Raw genomic sequence first — 24,004 nt, 5'->3', positions numbered from 1 at the left:
GAACAGCATCATGGTCAGAATTGAGAAAAGAAAGATTAATAAGGTCAGAAGGGGATTGGGATTTCCTTAAGAGGCGTTTAGCGCAGCTCAGAGAAATATGCAAGGAATAAAGTGGTGGAGTAAGCCATGCTGAGATGGCTTGAGTGAAGGAAAGAAAGAGAAAGATTGGTAAAGAGAATCAAGGGTATCAAGTATAGAAGTTGAAAGCAAAGAAGAAAATGAGTAGACTGAAAAGGCGGCAATAGAATCCCAAGATGGATGGGAAGATAATAAAGAAGAAATACATTGGAAAGTGTCAAAAGAACAAAGGTCATGGCTAAAGCATACAGAAGAGGAGGGAGAGTAAGAGGAGGAGTGAGAGGGATTAGGTGAGAGCAAAAGAAGAGTGTGTTCAGAAAGATAAAGATGAAGGGCCAAGTCTGAAGTAAGGGCAAGCCTAGAAGAGAAGATGAGTTCCATAGATGAACCAGAATTGTGGGAAGGAGGAGTGGGGATAGGGCAAGATTGTAGGAATCAAGAAAAGCGAGAAGAGGAATGGCTGAATGGGTGGAGAAAAGTTGGAGGTTGAAAACACCAAGAAGTATTAAGAGAGCATCAAATGGGAGAAGAGAAGACAGTAAGAGATCATGATCATTACAGAAGACGTTAGGCGGTTTAGGGCTTGATAGACCAAAGGAAACCCATAGAGAGAGGCCTTGTGAAACACCAGAATTGGTACTCAAGAAAAAGGAGAACGTAAGGTGTAGGAATAGAGGAACAGCATACCAAACCCACCCCCATGGAAAAAGGGACAGGGGTGATAGAAAGAAGGAGAAGAGGAGAATACAGCAGCAGGGGTGACATGTTTGGTGGAGTGAGTCACATTTCAGTGAGATAAATAAAGTGACGACTCAGACAAAGGAAGGTATCAAGGTCAGAAGGGGGCTTGGTTTCAAATTGAATGCATATTCTATAAACCAAGAATGAATGGCGAGACAGAAGAGGAAATAGGAGGATAGATGAGATTATTGAAATTAGGGGAGGGAAAGTGAGTGTGGACAGTAGAAGAATAATGATTAGTACAACATGAGGGGATTGGAGATGGCCTGGTGGGGAGTAGCATAGAAAGAGATGAAAAAGAGAGGAAGAAGAATATATAAACATAACAGGAAAAGATGTGAAGAAACAAGTGCCACAAAATTATTAACATTGCATGTTCCCAACAATAGGAAGGGTGAGGGCACACAAGATGGCGTAATCCTGAGCCAGTGAGGTAGCACAGGGGCCCTGTTGTTAAAACTGCAATGGAAGCAACACAGCAGAACAGACAGAACAACAGACATTATGGATAGCAAAGAAAATAGTAATGAGTTGAGAGTAAGACGTTCATGCCATCAGCTGACAGCTGTGGACAGCAGTGACTTCTCTGTGACTTCACTGCGGCTTCACCCTGGCAGCAGTTTAAATGAACTCCTGGTCCCTGCAGGCAAGTGGGGAGGTACTCCAGGTGGAACAAGTGGGTGGAGGCAAGCACTCTGAGCTGGACAGCAGGGGAAGGGGAATTCCCTCCAGGTGAAACACAGTCCGGTCACGGGCAATGCATCATGCACCACAACACAGGAGATTTCGCTGAAAGATGCAGGCTGCAGGATACAGCAAAAAACAGGGCAGGAGAGGGACTTTCCTGTTTACACTGTGGACAGCAGTGACCTGTCCATGACTTCACCGGGGCATTGCTCTGTAAGCAGTTTATAGGACTTCTAGGTCATTGAAGGCAAGGGAAGTGGGACTCTAGGTTGAAAAAGTGGGCAGCATCAAGCACTCCAACCAGACGGCAGAATAGGGGGCACTCCCTCAAGGTATAACACAGTCCAGTCTGCTCACGGGCAGGGCGACATGCACCACGAGGCAGGAGACTTCCCAGGTTGATACAGCCAACAGGAGACGGCAAAGCAGGGAAGGTGAGGGACCTTAGTTAGTGGGTATTTATAATGTGCCTATACACAAGTGTTTCAATGCTCATTACACTGCAGGCAACAGTGACTTGTCCTTAACTTCACCAGGGAATTGCCCTGGAAGCAGTTTATATGACCTCCAGGTCATTGCAGGCGAGGGAGGGGGGACACCAGGCTGAAAAAGTGGGCGGTGCCAAGCACTTCGAGCCAGACAGCAAAGGAGGGGGCTCTCACTCCAGGTGGAACACAATCCATTTTGGTCATGGGGAGAGCAACAGCAACCATGAGACAGGGGACCTCCCAGGATGACTCAGGCTGCAGGACATACTGAAAGGTATGCTTTGTGCAAACAACAGTTCCCTGAAACATTGGAAGTCAAGCCAAACAATAGATGATTTAGTGGTATCAAACAATGTTGCCCTATTTCATTTAAATTGGTTCAAAAGTTAAACATCCTGATAAAACCGGAAACAATTTTGGTTGATGAATTAGGCAGAAATGGAGCCCTCCAAGGCATATATATTGACATAGAACGTCTCCTTGGAGAATTACTAGTAACAGTAGTGACTCCATCACAAACTCAAGCTTAAAGTGAGCTTTCTACTTTGCAATGGAGTCAGGATGCCCTAGAACAAGGTATAATCCCTACACAGAAAGGGGTCCAATCATATGATGGTTCTATAAATACTTTGGAGACCCAGAATACATTTCTCTATCTGTACTGAATTGGCCGGAAAAGGAAACTATGTGAGTATTAATGAAATTACAGAGGATGTTCAAAATTCAAGATGGACTTTTGGGTAGGAAATGGTTAAGATCAGTTGGTGGTATATACCTCATTCCTAAATCCAATGTTCAATCATGACAATGATGCAAGGTTTTTGAAAGCCAGAGGAGATTCTATGAGAGGATATTTATTGGTCATGTGTGTCAAGACCTAAACATTTATTTTAAGTGGTGTGTATGGTGACCTCAGTTCCTGACCGACTTCACCCACTCACAGGGCTTCTCTTGAAAAGGAATGATCTTACCATGGTCTGATCGTCAGACCAGCTTTATTGGTCCGGGGACTCGTTATGCATGCAGCAACAAATGTATGTTGATTCTTATGTGTCTCTTTACCAAGTGGGTCACCTGTCTGTCCAATCTAATTTGGAAGACGGAGACAGTAGTTATGTCATTAATGAAACTTGTTTCAGCCTTCCTCAGAAGAGGTCATTACTAAATTGTGAACATTTCTTGGAGCTTGGTGGAACTTGTATATTGCAAACCAGGAGCTGGAGGAGTCAATATAATAAAACTATAGTCAGTGTTTTAAAGAAGATCACAGTGAATTTTGTGACTAGTAGGGAATTCAGATCACCACTAGTCCAGAGGTCTAGGCCTACTTCTGTAACTAAAATGCCCCCTTTTAAACTCATGACCACTACCTTTACTTAGAAAATATGCTTTTGAAAACGGAATCAGGCAATGGAACACTGGGTCCTCGTGAACCAGTTAAAAGTCTGTCACCCTCAGAATGAGCTTCAACAGATCGAGGAATCAGTTCCTTCTCCGACACATTCTGACCAGTGGAAGGAATTCTTGTGAAGAAGTGAGTACAAATGATTTAGTTGAAATAATGAAAGTCTGAATAATGTTTATAATATATCTTGACAATATAAATGATAATTGTGTAATATTGTGTGCAGTAGTGTAGATTCAGGGCACTATATACTATGAAACTGTGTCATTATGTCATACTAAATCAGCCATTCTATCCCTCTCTGTAGTGAAATATTGCTTCCAGCCTCCAGGTACCAAAGATGTGGAGAATGGGTGACTAGAACAGTGGGAGTGTCCCTAACTTAATAAGAAAATATGAAATTCAAGCCTTGATTTGACAAGCAATTTAGTCTAAAAATTCCATGTGCAGGGCTGATATGGACATCATGTCAGAAAACAAAACAAAAAAACTACACTTGTTTCTGAAGAAATGGTCACTGAACAGTTTGGTTCTTCTCCTGTAGATGTAAGTTCAGGGAGAGGGGAACTGTAAGGAACTTTGGACTCAAACGACTATTGCCTAAATTGAACTGACATCAGAAAATCTTTCTGAGAGAAAAGGAAATTGCACTGTTCACAAAATTATACTCAGGTTGAATTGCGCAAAATGCTTGGTGCTATGATGAAAAGGGTGCCCCAGTAAAATGTGAGGTGCAAATAACTTCATGCACACCCAAGACCATTTTGCAGTCTTTATAAATGTAAAAGTGCAAATGGCCTGATTTCATGCTTTAACAGCACAATTGCAATGTATGTATCTTTTCAACTATTGCCTCATCAGTTGGTAAGGACATGAAGAACTGTGCACATATGAAAAGAGTATGTTTACCAAATCCAAAAGAATTAAGCGGTCCTAACGAGCATGGATTCAGAGCCATAAACATAAAGGAATAATTCCAGAATTTCCCCACAGTGCCATAGTGCTAATAGAATTGGCAGAAAATGAATTTGTGGATCATAACCAAATTTAATTCAAATTTCCATTGTATTTTGTTGTGCAGTTCACTTGACTTTGAATAACACTGTATATTTAGGTAACTTAAAATGGAACATTTAAAAAATATTGAATTAATTTGCAATCTTTGTAAGATAAAAAGATGTGTTTACATTTCCCTACTCCATGCTGCATGTAGTTGAAGTTGGCCTATGGTTTTCCTCAATCCAGCAGCCCTAGACACATCACAGGATATGAGGTCACATTAAGGCCCTGATTCACCGTGTTCAAACTAGTTCCAAGCCCAGACCTCTGAAAACATTACCAAATGGCGGCTACAAATCAAAGTACAAAGACACCTGTCACATATATCAAATTCAGGCCTCTCATAAACCCTATTTACCTAAAGGCTTGAGATTTCTGTGAACAGGCAAAAAGAAGCTAGCTGAGACATTTAGTAACATCAATAAGGGGATTGTGCAAGGGATATATCAACAGTGACCTCAGCAGTCATCTTTTCTTCACTCATAAATTGAACAGAAATGTTACATGCGTTACATTATCATCCCATTTGAAAATAAATGCATATCTCCAGCATGGGAGGTCCTACCAACTTAAAACAAGTGCATTTTATCTGTAAAATAATATATCTTGTATCCTATATAAAAATCACATCCTGCATTATGCGAAATAAGAGAAAAATATAGGAAAAATAATTGTACACATTGTACAGGGACATTCAGCTTCTTCATTCGTGCATTCCGGTCTAACGAATATAAAGATGTCTATGATATTCAACTTGCAGATCCACATCCACCACACTCCGCCTTACATAGCAACCTCACATATGCATACATAACAAATACATCACATACACAAACATGCACGTACACACATGCACACATTAAATGGTGTACAAACGTGCACACATATTCAAAAATAGACACATATATTAACAGTGTCTGCTGCTGTCCCCGTCTGCTGGATGATATTCAAATAGTCCTGTCATAGCAACATTAAGCAGTCCAGGAAGACACAGGAACATCTAACTAGCTGACCACATGGCTTACGATGGGCTGTGCACACTTGCTAACCATACTTCCTGTAGGGACAGTGGCCTTGCAGGCGTCCATCTGACGCACTGCCTAAAATTATGGCTTGCATGTACTCTGTCCCTGCATGGCGTAAGAGATTATACTTTTTTGCACAGAGCTCTTGAAACCAGATAATGTACATAACAAAATACATGACATCCTCTACATAAAGGGATGGGCTGCCGGTGTCCATCCATTATGCATGCTTGCCTCTCACATGCTCTCTGGCTTACTCTCACATTTGTCCAAGATGTTTAACCTTGAACGACAGTCTTGCATATGTATGGCATGCTTTGTTATGTGCTGATAAGTCATGTCATGACAAGTCACTCGCATATTGACATTTCTCATAAGATCTGTAAAAGCCAAAGGGATCACAATATTGTGTTTGCATAGTTGGTTCATTGGGCCTCATTATGAGTATAGAGCTAGCCATGCCGCTTTTAGCGGTATGGCTACCCCCATACCGGGTACCGGGTCCAGGTACCAGGAATAGGGAATTACCGGCCCATTCCTGTCTTGGAGGGCCTGGTAATTCCCTTTCCTGGCACCCGGACTTGGTGCAGCCATTCAATGGGAATGGGTAGTATTCTAACAACAGGCCCATTGTTAGCATCCCGGTCTGCTAGCAGGTCCCGCTAAGGATGCCTGGTTTTACCAAACATCCTCAGCGGGTCCTGCAAGCAGACCTCATAATGAGGTAGTAGAGGGATAATGGCGCCGGCAGCTATACCGGCGCCGTTAACCCTCTACCGCCTAAGTCGTAATGAGGCCTATTGTCTTTATGACATGGATTAGGCTCACCAAACAAAACATGGTCAGAACCTACACTACAAGTTAACTATTTACTCTCATATTCATCACTGCCTTGAGGATGTGGTCATTAGTCCTTTCCTCTCCCCCTCTGCTCAGGGCTGCCTCATGGCGAGAAGTGGGCACAAAGCAATTTCAGCAGTAATAAAGTGCAGAATGGCTGGTTTATTACTTTAAGAAATGGCAAAAGATTCCCTTTTTTTTGCTTATGTTTATGCAAATGTGTACACATTTTCTACAAGACATCATACTTTCCTTGCAGAAATATAAATGCTTTTTTTATTCTCTGCAAACAAATAGATTTGCTTTCCAGCTAAATGTATGATAAGATATGATATGATATGATATGGTATTTATAACATGCCTATACACAAGTGTTTCAAGGAGCAACTTGGCAAGGGAGGGGTAACAGAGGGAAGACAAAGACAACTATCCTACTACGCCAGGTGACATTGAGATTGCACAAGTGCAGGGGAGGAAGGAAGGTGAAAAGTGCAGGGAGAAAAGGGGAGGGAGCAGTGCAGTACATAGGATAACAGAAAAAAATAAGGACAATAAATAAAAGTGCAGCCAGCCGGTGGTAAGTGCAAGGGTAAGTGTAGACATCAGATGTGGATTGCTAGTTGGGGCTGCAGGGATGCAGGAATAGTTCCTGAGTGCAAGGGTTGCCAGGAGGGCAGTGCAGATGTGCAATTGGTGGGGACCTGAGGACCTGAGCCCGAGATCAGGTGGTAGCCAGGTAACCACTGCAGTTTCAGGTTAAGCCAGGAGATCAGCAGGGGAGAGGAGGAGCGACTGCAGAAGGAAAGATGACGGTCTTCAGGTGCTTCCGGAACTGGAGATGGTTCTCCTCAAGTTTCAAGGAGGCAATGAGCCTATTCCAGAGGGAGGCCCCAGCAGAAGAAAGAGATCTACCACCAACTCGCTGCTTGGAAAAGTGACTAACGCTGAGGGAGTTGGAGGCGGATGAGCGAAGAGCTTGAGAAGGAAGATATTTAGGAAGAGAGAGTTGAAGGTGTTGAGGTCCCAGAAGGCCTTGTGGACAATACAGAGGGTTTTGAATGTAATCCTTGCCACTATTGGGAGCCAGTGAAGGTATTTCAGTCTTGGAGATATACGATCCGTGGGATTGAGGCCAATGATAAGTCTTGCAGTCCTGTTCTGGATGAGTTGCAGAGGGCAGAGAGTAGAGGCAGGCAGTTTTAGAAGGGGGCTGTTGCAGTAGTCCAGCCTAGAGAGAACCAGAACTCTGGAGACAGTGAGCATCTGGGGGAAGGAGAGGAAAGGAAGAATACCTCTGAGAAGGTGCAGCTGGCAGTGTGACTTCTTAGAAATGTCAGAAATGTGAGGAGAGAAGGAAAGTGTGGAGTCGAAGATGACCCAAAGGTTTTTAGCTTCACAGGTGGGAGCAGGAAGAGGGCCAAAAGAGGCCAGCCAGAGAGTGACGGGAAAGGAGGGACCAGGTCTGCCGATGAAGAGAATCTCGGTCTTACTGGAATTAAGGCGGAGATCATTGGCAGCTCACCACTCATGGATGGCGGACAGACAGCGAGAGATGAGAGAAGGAGAAGAGGTGGCTGAAGGGAGCCTGATAACGAGTTGAGTGTCATCTGCATAGCATTGAAAGTTGGGGCAGAGAGCGGCAATGCGGTTGTAAAAAAGTGCCAAGTATTGGTTGAACAGCCAGGGAGAGAGGTTAGACCCCTGGCGAACACCACAGGTAGAGATAGAGATTGAGGAGAGGAAGGACCCGAGTTGAACCTAGGCAGGAGGAGAGGAAGGAGGTCAGCCATGCCAAGGCCTGATCGGTGATGCACAGGTTATCACAGAGACAATTGAGCAGGATTGCATGTTTGACTGTGTAAAAGGCAGAAGAGAGATCAAGTAAGATGAGGACACAGGGGGTGTTGGAATCGAGGTTGGAGAGCAGATCTTCACGGATGTTCAGGAGAGCAGTTTCCGTGCTTCTGGCAGCTATCAAGCTAGACTGATGGTCATGGAGACAACCAACAGATTCAAAGCGAAGATTAAGCTGGGAGATGGCCAGATTTTGCAGGAGTTTGCCCAGGAAAGGAATGATGTAGATTGGTTGATAGTTAGCCGGGCAGGAGGGGTCTGCAGACGGTTTCTTGAGAAGAGGGTGCACAGGGGAGTGCTTCAGGGGGGAGGGGAAAACTCCAGTGGCAAAGGAGTGGTTGCAGAAATCAGCCAGAGCAGGAGCCAGGGTGTCTATGTGGTCCTTGATGGTTTTGAAGGAACAGGGATGAACCTGTTTTGACAAGATTTTCATAGATCAGACTTGTCTAGAAACCTCATCTGATGAGAACAGGGGAAAGGCGGAGAAGGAGGGAGGAGAATTGACCAAAGAAGGGCCAGAGGAAGAGCATGGACTAGATGGAGGAGGAGGAGAGGAAGAGAGAGAGGACATAATGTCCTGAGTTTTAGAGATGAAATGCAAAGTCAGGGCTGTGCAGAGTGCCTGGGAGAGGACGGGAGAGGTAGAGACTGCAGCAGGATTGGCCAGCTTCTTGCAGATTTTAAAGAGTTCAGCCGAGTTGTTAGATGCCACAGAGACGCGGGCTTGGATGTGGGCTCTCTTCTTGGTGTGGACAGAGAGCCGGTATTGCCTTTGGGGCAGGCCATTTTTCCAGAGGATGTACCAGAAGCACGCCATTTCCTCTCAGTCACCCTGCACTTGCGTTTAAGGGTGACGAGGTCTGAGTCATACCAAGAATTGCACTTGGCTTTGGGCTTCAAGTGGAACTCATGGAAGGGGCAAGAACATCAAGAGTATCAGATATAGCAGAGTGGAGCATGGAAACGGCTGTGTCAGGGTGTGAGTCAGCCAACGGGGGAGGGGGAGGGGTGAAGAAAGTGGTGGCAAAACCGAGAAGGCGAGAAGGTAGATGGCAGTGCTGGGGTTGGCTTGGCCTGAGAAGTAAAGAGGATGAGATGGGAGGAAAGGAGAAAGTGGTCACTCCAGGAGAGAGGAGTGGTGAGAGGGGTTGAAAGGGGGAGGTCTGAAGAGATCAGAACATCCAGAATGTGCCCTGCTGAGTGAATTGTGCCAATGTAAATGTAATGTGTAGATTGTATTTTAAAGCAAAATAAGGTAATTGCTTTGGTTCGGTCAGTCCTGAAGTCTGTTATGAACAAGGTTCACGTAAAGGCTTAGCTGTTTTTCAGAGAGATATCTTGCTCGCTGAATTGTTCATTCACTGACTTCATTCAGTTATAACATTTGAAAGTTCAAATACAGTTCAGAGGAAATACATCATATATGAATATGGTTAACATGTATTGCCAAGATGTTAAAATTGTAAAAAGAATACAAATTAAAACTCATTATATAAAAAGGCAAAACATCTGCCAAAACATACAACAAAGTATTGCAGCATAGAAACAAACAACATAATACATTCTAAAAGTTTCGGACAGTGCTGAATGGCAGCCATTATTGTGGCAATGTCATAAAATCTGCAACCATGCTAGAAGGTGTGGTTCGAAACACATGATGATTGGTTGACAGGCGCTGATGTACCCACAATGTGTGTGGTTGAATGCTGATAGGTGTATAAGCGGAAGTTCCTCCAAAAGAGCTATATTGTCTCAAATGGGAAGACCGGGACAATTCCATCAACCCTGCCCTCAGCATGTAATGTTAGGGAATTCATTATTTTTTTTGATTAAACACTTTTTATTGGTTTTATTGCATAATACACAAAAAAAACAATGACCCTGAAGGGGTCCAGCAACCAAAAACATCACAAAAGTACATAAGGTCCAGAATTCAGCAACACAAGGTTATGTTAGCGATTACATGTACACTCTTACATTTCATTTACATTCCGGCCACAGGCCTGTGTTGTACAAAAGTCTTCTTGGGCGTTCTCCCACTTTTCCCAGATTTTCCCCACTTTCCCAGGACAACCTCTGGCCGCATACACTCTTCGCTCCATCGCAATGCATGCATCTACATCATCTATCCATTGTGCATGCTCGGGGGTTACACCCGAACCCCATAGCTTGGCAATGTTGCTTTTGATCAGTGCCGTGGTGGTTGCAAACAGTAGCTTGTCAGTGCGAGATATCTCACCCTCGTCCTCGACTCCCAGCAACATCAATTACAGATCTCTGGGCACGATCCGACCCAGTACCTTAGTAAGTGTGTCACAGCAGTGTTGCCAGTATATCGTGATGTGCGGACAGTCCCATATGATGTGGAAAAAGGTGCCCTCCTCCTGGCGGCAGCGCAGGCAATTCTGGTCTTTGGTTTTACCCCATCGGTACAATGCTACCCTCGGATAGTAAATTCTATGCAGGATTTTTAGCTGGACAAGGTGCAATCTGGCCGAAATGGCAGTTTCTCTCGGGTACATTAGGATCGTTAATGTACCAAACTACATGTTTTTTCTGTGTTAAGCTCATTGTGTAAGACTCAGATGTTTCTGCCCTCATCGTCAATGTTTTGAGAGGGGATACTATGCTGATTACCCATCCCAATTCTGCAAAGATGTCTGACAATAAACAGTGTCTCTGGGCCTGATTACAAAAACATTATACAATGGCACAATAACGTTGGAAAAAAAAACGATGTGTAAATCAGGCCCTCTCTCTTTGTTGCCTGTTTCATTATTGGATTAATTGGTGATGAGCTGCGGAGTTTTACATTTGATGCTGTCACACCGCAGCTGTGTCCATCTTAAATGGTGAAGGATCAATGAGAATACAGGACTCTGCGCCATCAAATATAAAGGTAATTTTATGTCATTATTCCTTTGTTGTTCATCAAAAACATTGAGCCCATAAATGATAACATGTTTCGGCTCTGCTGAGCCTTTTTCAAATCCGGGCTAACCAAAATTGCATAAAAAGTACAATATATCATAATCAAAAAGCAATTCGTATAAATGACATTGTCAAATAAAACATTATTCCAGCATTCAAATATCATGCCCAAAGAGTATGCATAATAGCATAAGCGAAATTAGACAGGAACACAAGGATGGGCAAAAAGGAAGGATTCATGGGTGTACCAAAAAGACAAACATATCGTAAAACTAGATGTAACCAGTATATAAAACTGATGTCCATGTAGTATTAAAGGGGTGAGATCCCCAGTAACAATCTAAAGAAAAAAATGGAGGTAGGACAAATAAAGTATAATATTTCTGCACTTCAAGTTGCATTTCTGAAATGTTGGTCATTCTCAACCTTCTTATTTCTTGTTGTTGCCATCATCAATGGCTGAATTATACATTAATTGTGTGTTTATAAATTGCCCATAGCAACTGCGTATTTTCACTCGTACAAATAAATCTAGCCCATTACCAATCGGGCTAAAAACAACTCTACTTATGTGTCACAAACCATCACTATATATCAATGTATTAAATGCCATGCGTATTGTGACAAAAATACTTATCCCCAAAAAAAAAAAAAAGAGTATTTATTTAACCGTTGTGACTGCCGTAGTGAATACAATTATAGTTAACCATCACTATATATCCGTGTAAGTAAACCACTACGTACCATGACAAAGTATTTCGATACGGAACAAACAACATTTAACTCATATTGTTGCTGTCCCTTGCATCCGTTAATAATGAGTGCCTTTACGCTAAATCCCATCAAAAAGTAAGCCCTAACATAGGCGGTCCTCTCTTACCTGTTCCTGGAACACAAATAGTCGCACGCGTCGGCAGGTAAGCCGAGTGCTTGCTGAATACGCCTTCTTATGCTGCGTGTCATAACTACGCGTGGTTGCCACGGCGACGCAAAGCTCGCGTCGTCATTAATCACCGCATTCTATCCCACGGCATTCTACACTTACATGCGCCGTGTGGATAAGTATTATAAACTTATGAAGATTACCAGAAAAACTAAAAATGTATGTATAAGCTAATCTCTTGACCTAAATTAATTACTTAGATTCTTGAATAGTAACTATGTAAGTATTAGTTGTTCATATTTAGGGCACTGTTGCACCTAAAAGGAATTTGTTAATAAACATTATACAAAATATATGAGTGACTGTTACTAATAACCACACAATATTCAGGGTCCTAAACTACTGCTTGACTAATGGTTGTGACTTACTAATAAACAATCCATTGTAATGCGATATCCCTTTTAAGCGCCCTAATTTACATTTAACCTCAAATTGTAAGTTGTACCCTGTTCTTTTCTGGAATAACAATAAAAAGTGTTCAAAGATTAAGAATCCAGATTGCAATGTACTAGAGCTCACAGGAATGAAACCATCTCATTATCTGTATTGTGGCCTGTGATTGTCGAGTTGAAATAGCAAATTGCTCTTGCTTCCGCTTGTCGTAATGCTTTCAATCTGTCACCACCTCTCTTGTTCTCTGAAACATTCAAAATTCTTGGCTTTAAAGAACGTTGCTCTGAAAGGCGACTCCTTACAATCCCCTAGGTTATTAGTAACAAAAGCCCTTACCGTCTTTATACAGTTGACCTGCGACATCCTGGATTGGATTTCTGATAGCTATGTAAGAAATTTCATCTAAGCTCTTATTCAAGTTACAGTACTTTTGCACTAATAACCTATGGGATTGTAAGGAGTCGCCTTTCAGAGCAACGTTCTTTAAAGTAAAGAATTTTGAAAATTTACTATTGAATTTGCCCATTGGGCTGACCCGTTACCTTCATATATATTTCTCCATGATGGCAGCATATATGAAAAACCGTGAAGAGGAAACGAAAAACCTGTTCACCCCGCGAGGGGATATGACACATGCATTCTCAAGTATGGCTACAAAACGAGAAGACCTACGTTCGAAATGTATAAAACTAGAAAGAATATCCAAAAAGGAAATTGACAAGTATTGGGAAAAAGTATCCCTTGAGAATTATGTCGCTAATGACAGATTACCTAGGGGTTTGAGGATTCTTATATTTCCAAACTTTAACAATGATTTAGATAAAGATTTAGCAGAAGGCTGGGAAGCTAATTTGAGCAACAGCTCCATGAAGATGATGGACTTATTGATTGAACATGCCACCAAGGAACATAAAAGGGCATTAGAAGGTATAGAAGTTATCCATAAAGAAATTGCTGAGATGAAATCCAATGAAGATACTAAAGCCAAAAATTATGAAAAGATGTATGAATTGCTACAAATTTATCAAGATGAAGTGAAAATAAGAAAACTAAGGAAAAGTTACAGAGACGAACGTGATTACAGGGAAGATCATGTGTATACTTTCCAAACCAAGTACGATTTAAGTTCAAAATCACTGTCTAAAAACTCAACCCCTAATACATCATCGGCCAGTTCTGATGCAGATTCAGATCAAGATAATCAAGCTAGCGCAGGCTCTAAATCACTTGAACAAAGAGGATACTTGAATCAGATCAAACGATATAAGAAAGGGAATCGTAATTCCTCCCAGAAAACAGTCCGTTTTCAGTTACCACCAACTATGGGTATTCTGACACCTGTGAAAGGAGGAGAGGAAGGAGGGGGTGTAGAAAACGACGGCAACCTAGGAATTTCACAAACAAACAAGAGACAAACCAGGGCCAGCTCCAAGGAGATGAGCACCAACAAATAACAGAGGATCTTGTTCTTAATTTGTCTAACAAGACTATATCTCAAGAGGAAAGACTTCTTCTCAATAAGGGTTTATCCTTTGCACCCACATGTAACTTCAGTCCAGTGGACGTACAAATCGACTTATTCAAATTTATCAGAGAATTGAAGTTAAAAAAATTTTTTGCAATCAAAGCACCGGGTGATTTCATACCTAAAGCGGCAACAATACCGATTAGTGACAAGTCGATTCAGGACATTGAAGATACGTTTACATTGCGCTCATTGATTGAGGATGATCAATATCAGGTATTTCACCTATTAGATGATCTCAAGATTAAATCTGATACTCTTACAACAAAGGAACTCAAAGTACGTTCAAAATGTATGCCACAGTTGGCACCTGACAATGTCATTGATACTTTCCAACAAGCAGTTTCACGAGAACTGCATAATCTCAATCGTATCAAACACAAGAATTGGATCACTAAGAACAATTTAACTAAATCAGAAAGGAAAGCACTTGTCTCCCTCAAATTGGATTCACAGATAGTGATCAAAGAGGCTGATAAGGGAGGCAATATTGTGCTAATGGATAGGGAGGACTATTTGGAAATGGCATCCCGACATCTTAATACTCCTGGGGGCTATGAATTAAGAACAGACAATTTTCCAAAATCAGCTTTGGCACAAGTTGAAGCACATATACTGAATTGGCACAGGAAAGGACTGATAATGGATGATGAACGCACTTTCTTATGGATAAAAGAACCGGTAACCCCAACCATGTATTTTTTACCGAAAATACATAAGCCCTATGAAAGGATACCAGAGTGCCGCCCGATCATGAGTGGGATTGGGTGGGTTACAGAGAATATTTCGGAATACCTGGATTCAATATTTAAACCAAGGGCCATGTTACTTCACTCATATTTACCAGCCTTATACGGAAGCTACAAAACTTTACCTGGCAAAGTACCTTCCTTCTAGCGACTCTAGAAGGCGCTGTATACTTCTATCCAGCATAAATGGGCCACGATTGCAGTTGACTCTACTTTCAGGCATGAATCAGCCTCTTATTACAATCACCTGAACATGATTAAAGAAATGTTACATCTTACATTTGATCTTAATGTCTTCACCTTTGACAACAAGGTATACCAACAGATCAAGGGGGTAGCTATGGGTTCTAAATATGCCCCAGCACTGGCAAATATCTTCATGGGGATGTTGGAAGACAAAGCAGTATATTCGGAACCATTTTTCATTGACAAAATCCAATTATGGACAAGGTACATTGACGATGTTTTCTGCATCGTAGATGGTAGTATAGAGGAATTTCACGCATTTGTGGAAAGGCTAAATCTCAATTGTTTTGATATTCAATTTACTGGAGAATGTAATAAACATCAGATTAACTTTTTGGACTTGACAATATATTCAGAAGGCCAAATGCTACAAACAAGTACATTCAGAAAACCAACTGAAGTTAACTCAATATTATATGCCAAGAGCTGTCATTTTCAACCAACTATTTCCAACATACCTCTGGGTGAATTTATCAGAGCGAGTCGCAATTGCCATAGTAACTCAAAATTTGAAGAGGAATGCAACTTGCTACAACGATGTTTCAGAGAACAAGAGAGGTGGTGACAGATTGAAAGCATTACGACAAGCGGAAGCAAGAGCAATTTGCTATTTCAACTCGACAATCACAGGCCACAATACAGATAATGAGATGGTTTCATTCCTGTGAGCTCTAGTACATTGCAATCTGGATTCTTAATCTTTGAACACTTTTTATTGTTATTCCAGAAAAGAACAGGGTACAACTTACAATTTGAGGTTAAATGTAAATTAGGGCGCTTAAAAGGGATATCGCATTACAATGGATTGTTTATTAGTAAGTCACAACCATTAGTCAAGCAGTAGTTTAGGACCCTGAATATTGCGTGGTTATTAGTAACAGCCACTCATATATTGTGTATAATGTTTATTAACAAATTCCTTTTAGGTGCAACAGTGCCCTAAATATGAACAACTAATACTTAGATAGTTACTATTCAAGAATCTAAGTAATTAATTTAGGTCAAGAGATTAGCTTATACATACATTTTTAGTTTTTCTGGTAATCTTCATAAGTTTATAATACTTATCCACACGGCGCATGTAAGTGTAGAATGCCGTGGGATAGAATGCGGTGATTAATGACGACGCGAGCTTTGCGTCGCCGTGGCAACCACGCGTAGTTATGACACGCAGCATAAGAAGGCGTATTCAGCAAGCACTCGGCTTACCTGCCGACGCGTGCGACTATTTGTGTTCCAGGAACAGGTAAGAGAGGACCGCCTATGTTAGGGCTTACTTTTTGATGGGATTTAGCGTAAAGGCACTCATTATTAATCGATGCAAGGGACAGCAACAATATGAGTTAAATGTTGTTTGTTCCGTATCGAAATACTTTGTCATGGTACGTAGTGGTTTACTTACACGGATATATAGTGATGGTTAACTATAATTGTATTCACTACGGCAGTCACAATGCTTCAATAAATACTCTTTTTTTTTTTTTGAGGGATAAGTATTTTTGTCACAATACGCATGGCATTTAATACATTGATATATAGTGATGGTTTGTGACACATAAGTAGAGTTGTTTTTAGCCCGATTGGTAATGGGCTAGATTTATTTGTACGAGTGAAAATACGCAGTTGCTATGGGCAATTTATAAACACACAATTAATGTATAATTCAGCCATTGATGACGGCAACAACAAGAAATAAGAAGGTCGAGAATGACCAACATTTCAGAAATGCAACTTGAAGTGCAGAAATATTATACTTTATTTGTCCTACCTCCATTTTTTTATTTAGATTGTTACTGGGGATCTCACCCCGTTAATACTACATGGACATCAGTCTTATGAACTGGTTACATCTAGTTTCGGGTAAGGACATCCATCAAGTGTTAGATTAGTTTAAGGATCTATGGAATAATTTGGTTATACTATTTATGAATTGAAGAACAAAGACTAATAATTGGTTTTCCTTCTTTCTTTGTTTTGTTTTTTATGTACTTTCATACACAATAATATATTATGATATGTTTGTCTTTTTGGTACACCCATGAATCCTTCCTTTTTGCCCATCCTTGTGTTTCTGTCTAATTTCGCTTATGCTATTATGCATACTCTTTGGGCATGATATTTGAATGCTGGAATAATGTTTTATTTGACAATGTCATTTATACGAATTGCTTTTTGATTATGATATATTGTACTTTTTATGCAATTTTGGTTAGCCCGGATTTGAAAAAGGCTCAGCAGACCCGAAACATGTTATCATTTATGAGCTCAAAGTTTTTGATGAACAACAAAGTAATAATGACATAAAATTACCTTTATATTTGATGGCGCAGAGTCCTGTATTCTCATTGATCCTTTACTGTGTCTGGGACGGTTAGGCTTTTGTTACCGTCTTTATACAGTTGATCTGCGACATCCTGGATTGGATTTCTGATAGCTATATAAGAAATTTCATCTAAGCTCTTATTCAAGTTACAGTACTTTTGTACTAATAACCTATGGGATTGTAAGAAGTCGCCTTCCAGAGCAACGTTCTTTAAAGCCAAGAAATTTGAACATCTTAAATGGTGATGTAAGTATCAGACTGCTTCCCTTTGAACCCCTATGTTAACTTAAAGGATAGTTAAGAAGCATAATTAAAACCTTGAATAGGGGTTTTGCAGGAGAGCTGCCCAGGGAGATGAGTGTTTCACCTTGAAAACAGTGATTTTTTAATTATAAGTGTGAAAGATATTTTATTTGACTTTTAAAATTATAGGTTCACATTAGGGTGACATGACTAATCTCATGTCCCCAATATAAAGCTCTCCATCCCCCAATTCTTGGTAAGAAAAACAGATAGTGATTTCTCAAAACTCAAAAAACATTAAAACAATAAAATTCCCCTCCATACAAAGGTAATCTCAAGCTTCATACCAAGGAAATCACTGCAATGTTATAGGCTTAATAGCTTACCTGCCTACACAAATTTCACTAATACCAATTCATATAAGCATTCATCGCACAACACCCAGCTCATTTTCAGGCTCCCTTCCGCCACCTCTTCCCCATCTCTCATCTCCGACTGTCTTTACGCTATCCAGGAGTGTTGTGCCGCCAATAATCTCTGACTTCCTGCCAGTAAGACTGAGATTCTCCTCATCGGCACACCTGCTCCCTCCTTTCCAATCGCTCTCTGGCCGGCCACTCTTGGCCCTCTTGCTTCTCCCAACTGTGATGCAAAAAACCTCAGGGTCATCTTCGATTCCACACTCTCCTCCTTTTCTCACACTAGAAGTCACACTACCAGCTGTACCTCCCCAAGGTATTCTCGGGTTCTCTCTAGGCTGGACTACAGCAACAGCTTCCTTCTAAATCTGCCTGCTTCTACTCTCTGCCCTCTGAAATTCATCCAGAACTGGACTGCGAGACTTATCCTTGGCCTCAAGGCCAGGGATCGTATCTCTCCGGGACTTAAATCTCTGCACTGGCTCCCAGTGTCTGCAAGGATTGAGTTCCTAAATATCTTCCTTTTCTCGTGCTCTTTGCTCACTCATCTCCAACTCCCTCAGGGTCAGTCGCTTCTCCAAGGAACGAGTTGATGGTAGATCTCTTTCTTCGGCTGCGGCCTACCTCTGGAACAGCCTCCCTGCATCCCTGAAACTTGAGGAGAACCATCTCCGGTACCGGAAGCACCTCAAGACATTCCTCTTTGCTTCTGCTATCTCTCCTTCTCTCCAATGCTGAACTCCTGACTGGAATTGCACTGGTGACCTGGTTAACCTCTGATCTCGGGCCCAGGTCCCCTCCCACCGCCAGCTGCATGCCTGCACTTCTTCCCAGTTTCTGTATCCCTACAGTCCCCACCAGCTCTCTACACTTTTGTCTGCACTTACCCCTGCACTACCACTAGCTGGCCGCACTTTTTTACCTATTATTTTATTTATTTCACTTATTTATTACTGTTGATCCAATGTACTGCACTACCCCCTCCCCCTTCCGCCTGCACTTTCCCTCTCCTCCCTCCCCTGCACTTGCGCAATCTCAATGTCACCTGGCCTAGTAAGATCGTTGTCTCTGTCTTCCCTCTGTTTCCCCTCCCTTGCCTCATCGCGCTTTGAAACACATGTGTATAGGCGGGTTATAAATGCCATATCATATCATATTATTTCCAATAATCAATTCTAGGTATATAACTACTCTAAAAATATTGGGTATTCTTAACACATCTATTGCTTGTCATCCTTTAACTTCACAAAATCCTTTCGACATGAGGCATACTATTGCTGTTTAATTAAATCAAAATATAGTTTTAATTTTCCCCAATGACACCTACCATTTACAGATCAAAACACATTCTCTACATTAAACGTGGCACAGGGGAATATTGCATGTGTGCAAAGGCTCTCTCTAAATAGGTACAATGATTGCAAATTAGACTTATCAAATTATATGGAGAAGCTGAGGCAGGCAGACAGAAAAGGTTACAATTTTGCACAAAAAATAATAATTCACAAGCATATATACTCAGACTTAACAATCAATCGCAGTCCATTCATACATAGTGTACTGCACAGCTGCAAACAAATGAAAGATTGCTTTAATTCAGGCTTAAACGGTACATAGCATGTGTCTGTCTGCTTAAAAAAATGTCCCGTTCGTGTATTTTACTTTTTATAATAGCTATATCACAGAGAATGAAAGGAACTTACACTTAAGGCACATTTGATTCCATAAAGAAACCGCTGGATATGAGAGACATATTGTATATGATTTGAACATAATACAACACATGACTGGAGTTTACTTTTTAAATTACAATAGTAAAAGTGAACACAGGATGTCCTGGTCTCGCCCCCCAACGGTTATTTCTTTTATCTGTAAGAGCAAAACAAAGAAAAAAAACGTGAAAAAACCACTGAAACATTCTTTTCTTTACTGCACTTTCGGAAATGAAAGGACCGCACACAGGTTGAAGGCTTTTCTAGTGCTTTATATATTGGAAGAATGGGCATATGATTACAGTTTAGCAGAACCCATTTATGAATAGCCAATTGATGTTTTAGTTGTCAAGCAATGACATCCCTCAACTAATATTGTCAATGTTAAGATATAAATGAAACAATCATTGACATATCTACAGATTATTTTATAATTGAAACAGTATATACATGAACGGATAAGCAAAAGAAAGATGCACGATTATTACATGGAAGTGAGTTTACATGGATGTGCTTGTCGTTAATGGATGGCTGGATGGGAGATTTGTATATACAGTATGTGTTTCTGCGAATGAGCTGAAAAAATAAATTGAAGTATGGTAAGTATATATCACCCTACTTCATACACCCCTTTCATCTGGAATCTTCTGGAACAAATAATATATGGTCAACTCTTGGACTTCACCAAAACAAAACACCTCCCGAATGATTCACAACATGGATTTAGACCTTCTAGGAGCACAGCATTGTCTCTGTGCTCCATCTGGGATACACTTAAAAACAATGTGGGTAAAAACTCTGAGAGTGCACTCATCCTGCTAGAAATCCCGACCATTTTTAACACCATCCAACTTTACACTGGATCACCTATTTCCTTGCAGGTTGAATAGAAACCACTATCTTGGGCGTCTGCAATAGCCTGCCTTGCCCACTTACCTGCAGAGTACCCTTAAGATCCAGACTTTTACCTCTACTTTTTCGACATCCACATGACATCCCTACTCAACATCATCAATAGATCTGGTATGTTCTGCTACAACTAGTCAGATGACACACAAATAATCTACACATATGTGAACGACCAATCACCTCACAGTCAAGACATTAAAACCTGCCCTGCACAGTTAAACGCGTGGATGACACCCAACAGACTAAAATGCAACCCTAGCAAAACAGAACTGATACTCTGCAATCCTAGAGGTTCTAGCTCCACCACACTCCCTTAGCCTAACAGGATGGGCCCTTGCCTGATCCCATCCACCACATTAAAGAGTGTTGGAACCACAATGGACTCTTACTCTTGGTCCGCAAATTAGAACCATCACAAGAAGTTATTTCTCTCAGATGTGCATGCTTCACCACATTTTACCTTACTTAACATTCACTTCAGGGCCATTGCCATAATTTGTCTAAAATTATGCAAACCTGGCTATACCAACGACCTCGTTCTCAGACTTACCGATTACCTAATGAGGAAATGTCAACTAATTCATAAACCATCAGCAAAACTACTTCTCAGAAAGAAGTAATGTGAGCATATCCTTCTGGATTATGTATTTGCCAATGTCTATCCACAGAAAACAGGGTTCATTTCGAAACACCATGGCAGGGGCCCTTCCTCCTTCAGAAGTACATTTTAATAATACACTACCTCCAGAACGCTTAGGTCCAGCAATGCTGCACAGGTTCTTGTCCCCGATTTAAACTAGAAATGGCAAGCAGGATCCATTTTTTTTTCAGTTCTATACACAAAACTCTGGAACACCCTACACAAACATCTCTGCCCGGAAGTGAAACAATAGATTTCAGGAAACAGTTCACAACTTCACTTTTTGACCAACCACTTTGACAGAAATTATAGATAATAGCAACTGACTAAAGACTGTACACCAAAACCAGCTGTGGGAATACAATGTGATTGATGGATACTCTATGTGACACTGATCTGCACCTGAATCTCAGAGAAATCTGTAATCAAGAGACTGGAAAAAACACCCTAACTACCCTGCCCACCTATATCTTCTCGTAACCCTCAACTTCCTCCTCTCTACTAAAATCTTACCTCCTTGTACTACCCACACTCCTTCAAATGACCTACCAGGTGTAGTACACATTGCAGACTCAAACCCTATGCATTTTCTATCAACATCCATTTGGTCTATTGTCCTGCAGGCTTAGCAGGGACAGGCAGTCTAACTAGAACATACACAAACCTTCCACAGCAGACCTGGGCTGATAATGGTGACATGTGTAAGATACACATCAAATGCGGCTTTAATAATTATGTGAACTTCCAAACCAAATTGTCATGGTTTATATTTCAAGTTTGTCCAACCACCAGGTGGTAGGTTTTTCATAAGTATGAGGGTTTTTGACCATCGTTGTATACTTAAATGCAATCTCTGTAATGAAGTAATGTGGTTGTCACATCAGGTGCCAAAATGACACCTTTGATCTTTGAACCTGCTCCATGTCAATTGAGAGCAGATGTTGCGGATCAGAAGACTGATGCAGCAGGGCACATGTGTAACTATGCTTTTGGCATGTAGTTCATTGAAAGGGGTGTCTGGTTAGCAGGCCACACTTTATGGGTAAATAAGTAAATGTTTATTTGGATGGTCATCTTTTAACATGAAATCTCGACACAATTAAAAACATAGCAATTAATCAGGAATATTCGGACTACAGTACAGTATCTACTAAAAGCCAGTTTCCCTGAGAGTTAACATGTCTACGTCTATATTAGGTTTAGGCTCTCATCATCAAACATTTACTTCTCAGTGCAGCTCTTACATAACAAAAAATTCATATGAAGATTCTTCCTTAATTCTTGACATGAACATTGACATAGCATCTGTACAAGTCCTGATATTACTTTTGATAACATGTGGCATGAGACATGTTTTCCTAAAACCAATAAAACAATCTACAAGTCAGTAAATGCATTAATCACAAGGACACCCCTTTATGCGATGGAATTACCTGTATCATTTTATTCTTTAATACAAATCTAAAGATACAGGTTTTCTACGCCCTTGCAAGATGATAATTGCTCACATTGCCAATCATATCCTGACAAACAGACACTCATCAATTCCATTGTGCCACTTCCGCTAATTATTTATGACATTCATTATCTGTCATTCCCCTGGCAAAAGGCCATAGGCTGTAGGCCATGCACCCAAGAGCCTAGACCTTCACCATAGCCACCAAAACATAATGCAGTCATGCAGTTTTACCTCTGCATCTCTCGGAGGGTGGTGTAAGAGGATTCAATTCAACACTACAGCTAAGTCAACGCCTAGTCTATAATACTGAATGAAAACCCTTATTGATATATCTTTATGTCCAGTTCATGCGTTCTGGATGACTACCCCTATATAACACCCCTCTCTTGGAATCCCCCTGACCCCACTGAGCCAAGAAGTAGTTCTGTTTTGCAAGTTAAAAGGTTTATTTGATAATTTAAACAATAGATAGATATATCACACTTTATAATAAATTAATAATTGAATATCACACTTAATCTGATATGATAAATATTAACAACAGAGAATCTGGCACTAGCACGCTTCTCTATAATCAATAAGGAGTTGACATGAAATGGATAAGGTAGCACACAGGTGAATAGGAACAAAAGAAGAAGGTGATACAGAATGCTTTATGTAAGCTCAGGTGGATGCAATATTCAATGAATGCAGTACAGAAAATACTCAATATGATTTCAACCAAACAATGTAATCACTTTTCTCTGGCAATTCACCCCCCCTTTTATGCAATACAAGGAAATGGAAGGAAGCACACAGTTCTCAGAAATGCAATCAACTGTAATTCAGTTCACCCCAGCAAGCTTACACTACAGAAAACAGATAGGAGTTTTGAAAACACAGGCAAAATGCTTTGATATGTGCTGGCAATGAATTAAAAAATATGCTAAACATGCTTTTAATTCCCTTTCAGAGGTTCAGGGTGAGTGATATCTACTCTCTATGAATTCAGGATCACCTTAACAATGCTTTAGTAGTAACTAGCAGGTAAACGAAGTTTTTGGCAAGGAAAAGCAAAACTGCTGTCTTTTTACACGTGAAGAAATTTGCAAATTGCGGCAAAATTCGCGGATGCGCCGAGCGCTATTACAGAGGAACCACAAGGACTATCTCTATCATTTTGGGGTCCTATGAAAGCCTAGGATCTCAGCTTCCAAATGAAAGTTACTGCAAGTCTCTAAGACAAACGGTCGCGGAGATATGAGCGATTCTGTGAAGGTCGTTTTTCAGATTTGAAATTTTAAAAGCTCAAAATGACAAGTGACAGATTTTGCAGCTAGAATGACAGGTGACAGA

Source organism: Ambystoma mexicanum, chromosome 5p (genome assembly GCF_040938575.1).
Source record: "Ambystoma mexicanum isolate Mex_15411 chromosome 5p, UKY_AmexF1_1, whole genome shotgun sequence".
Lineage (NCBI taxonomy): Eukaryota > Metazoa > Chordata > Amphibia > Caudata > Ambystomatidae > Ambystoma > Ambystoma mexicanum.
Note: the sequence above shows the minus strand (reverse complement) of the source record.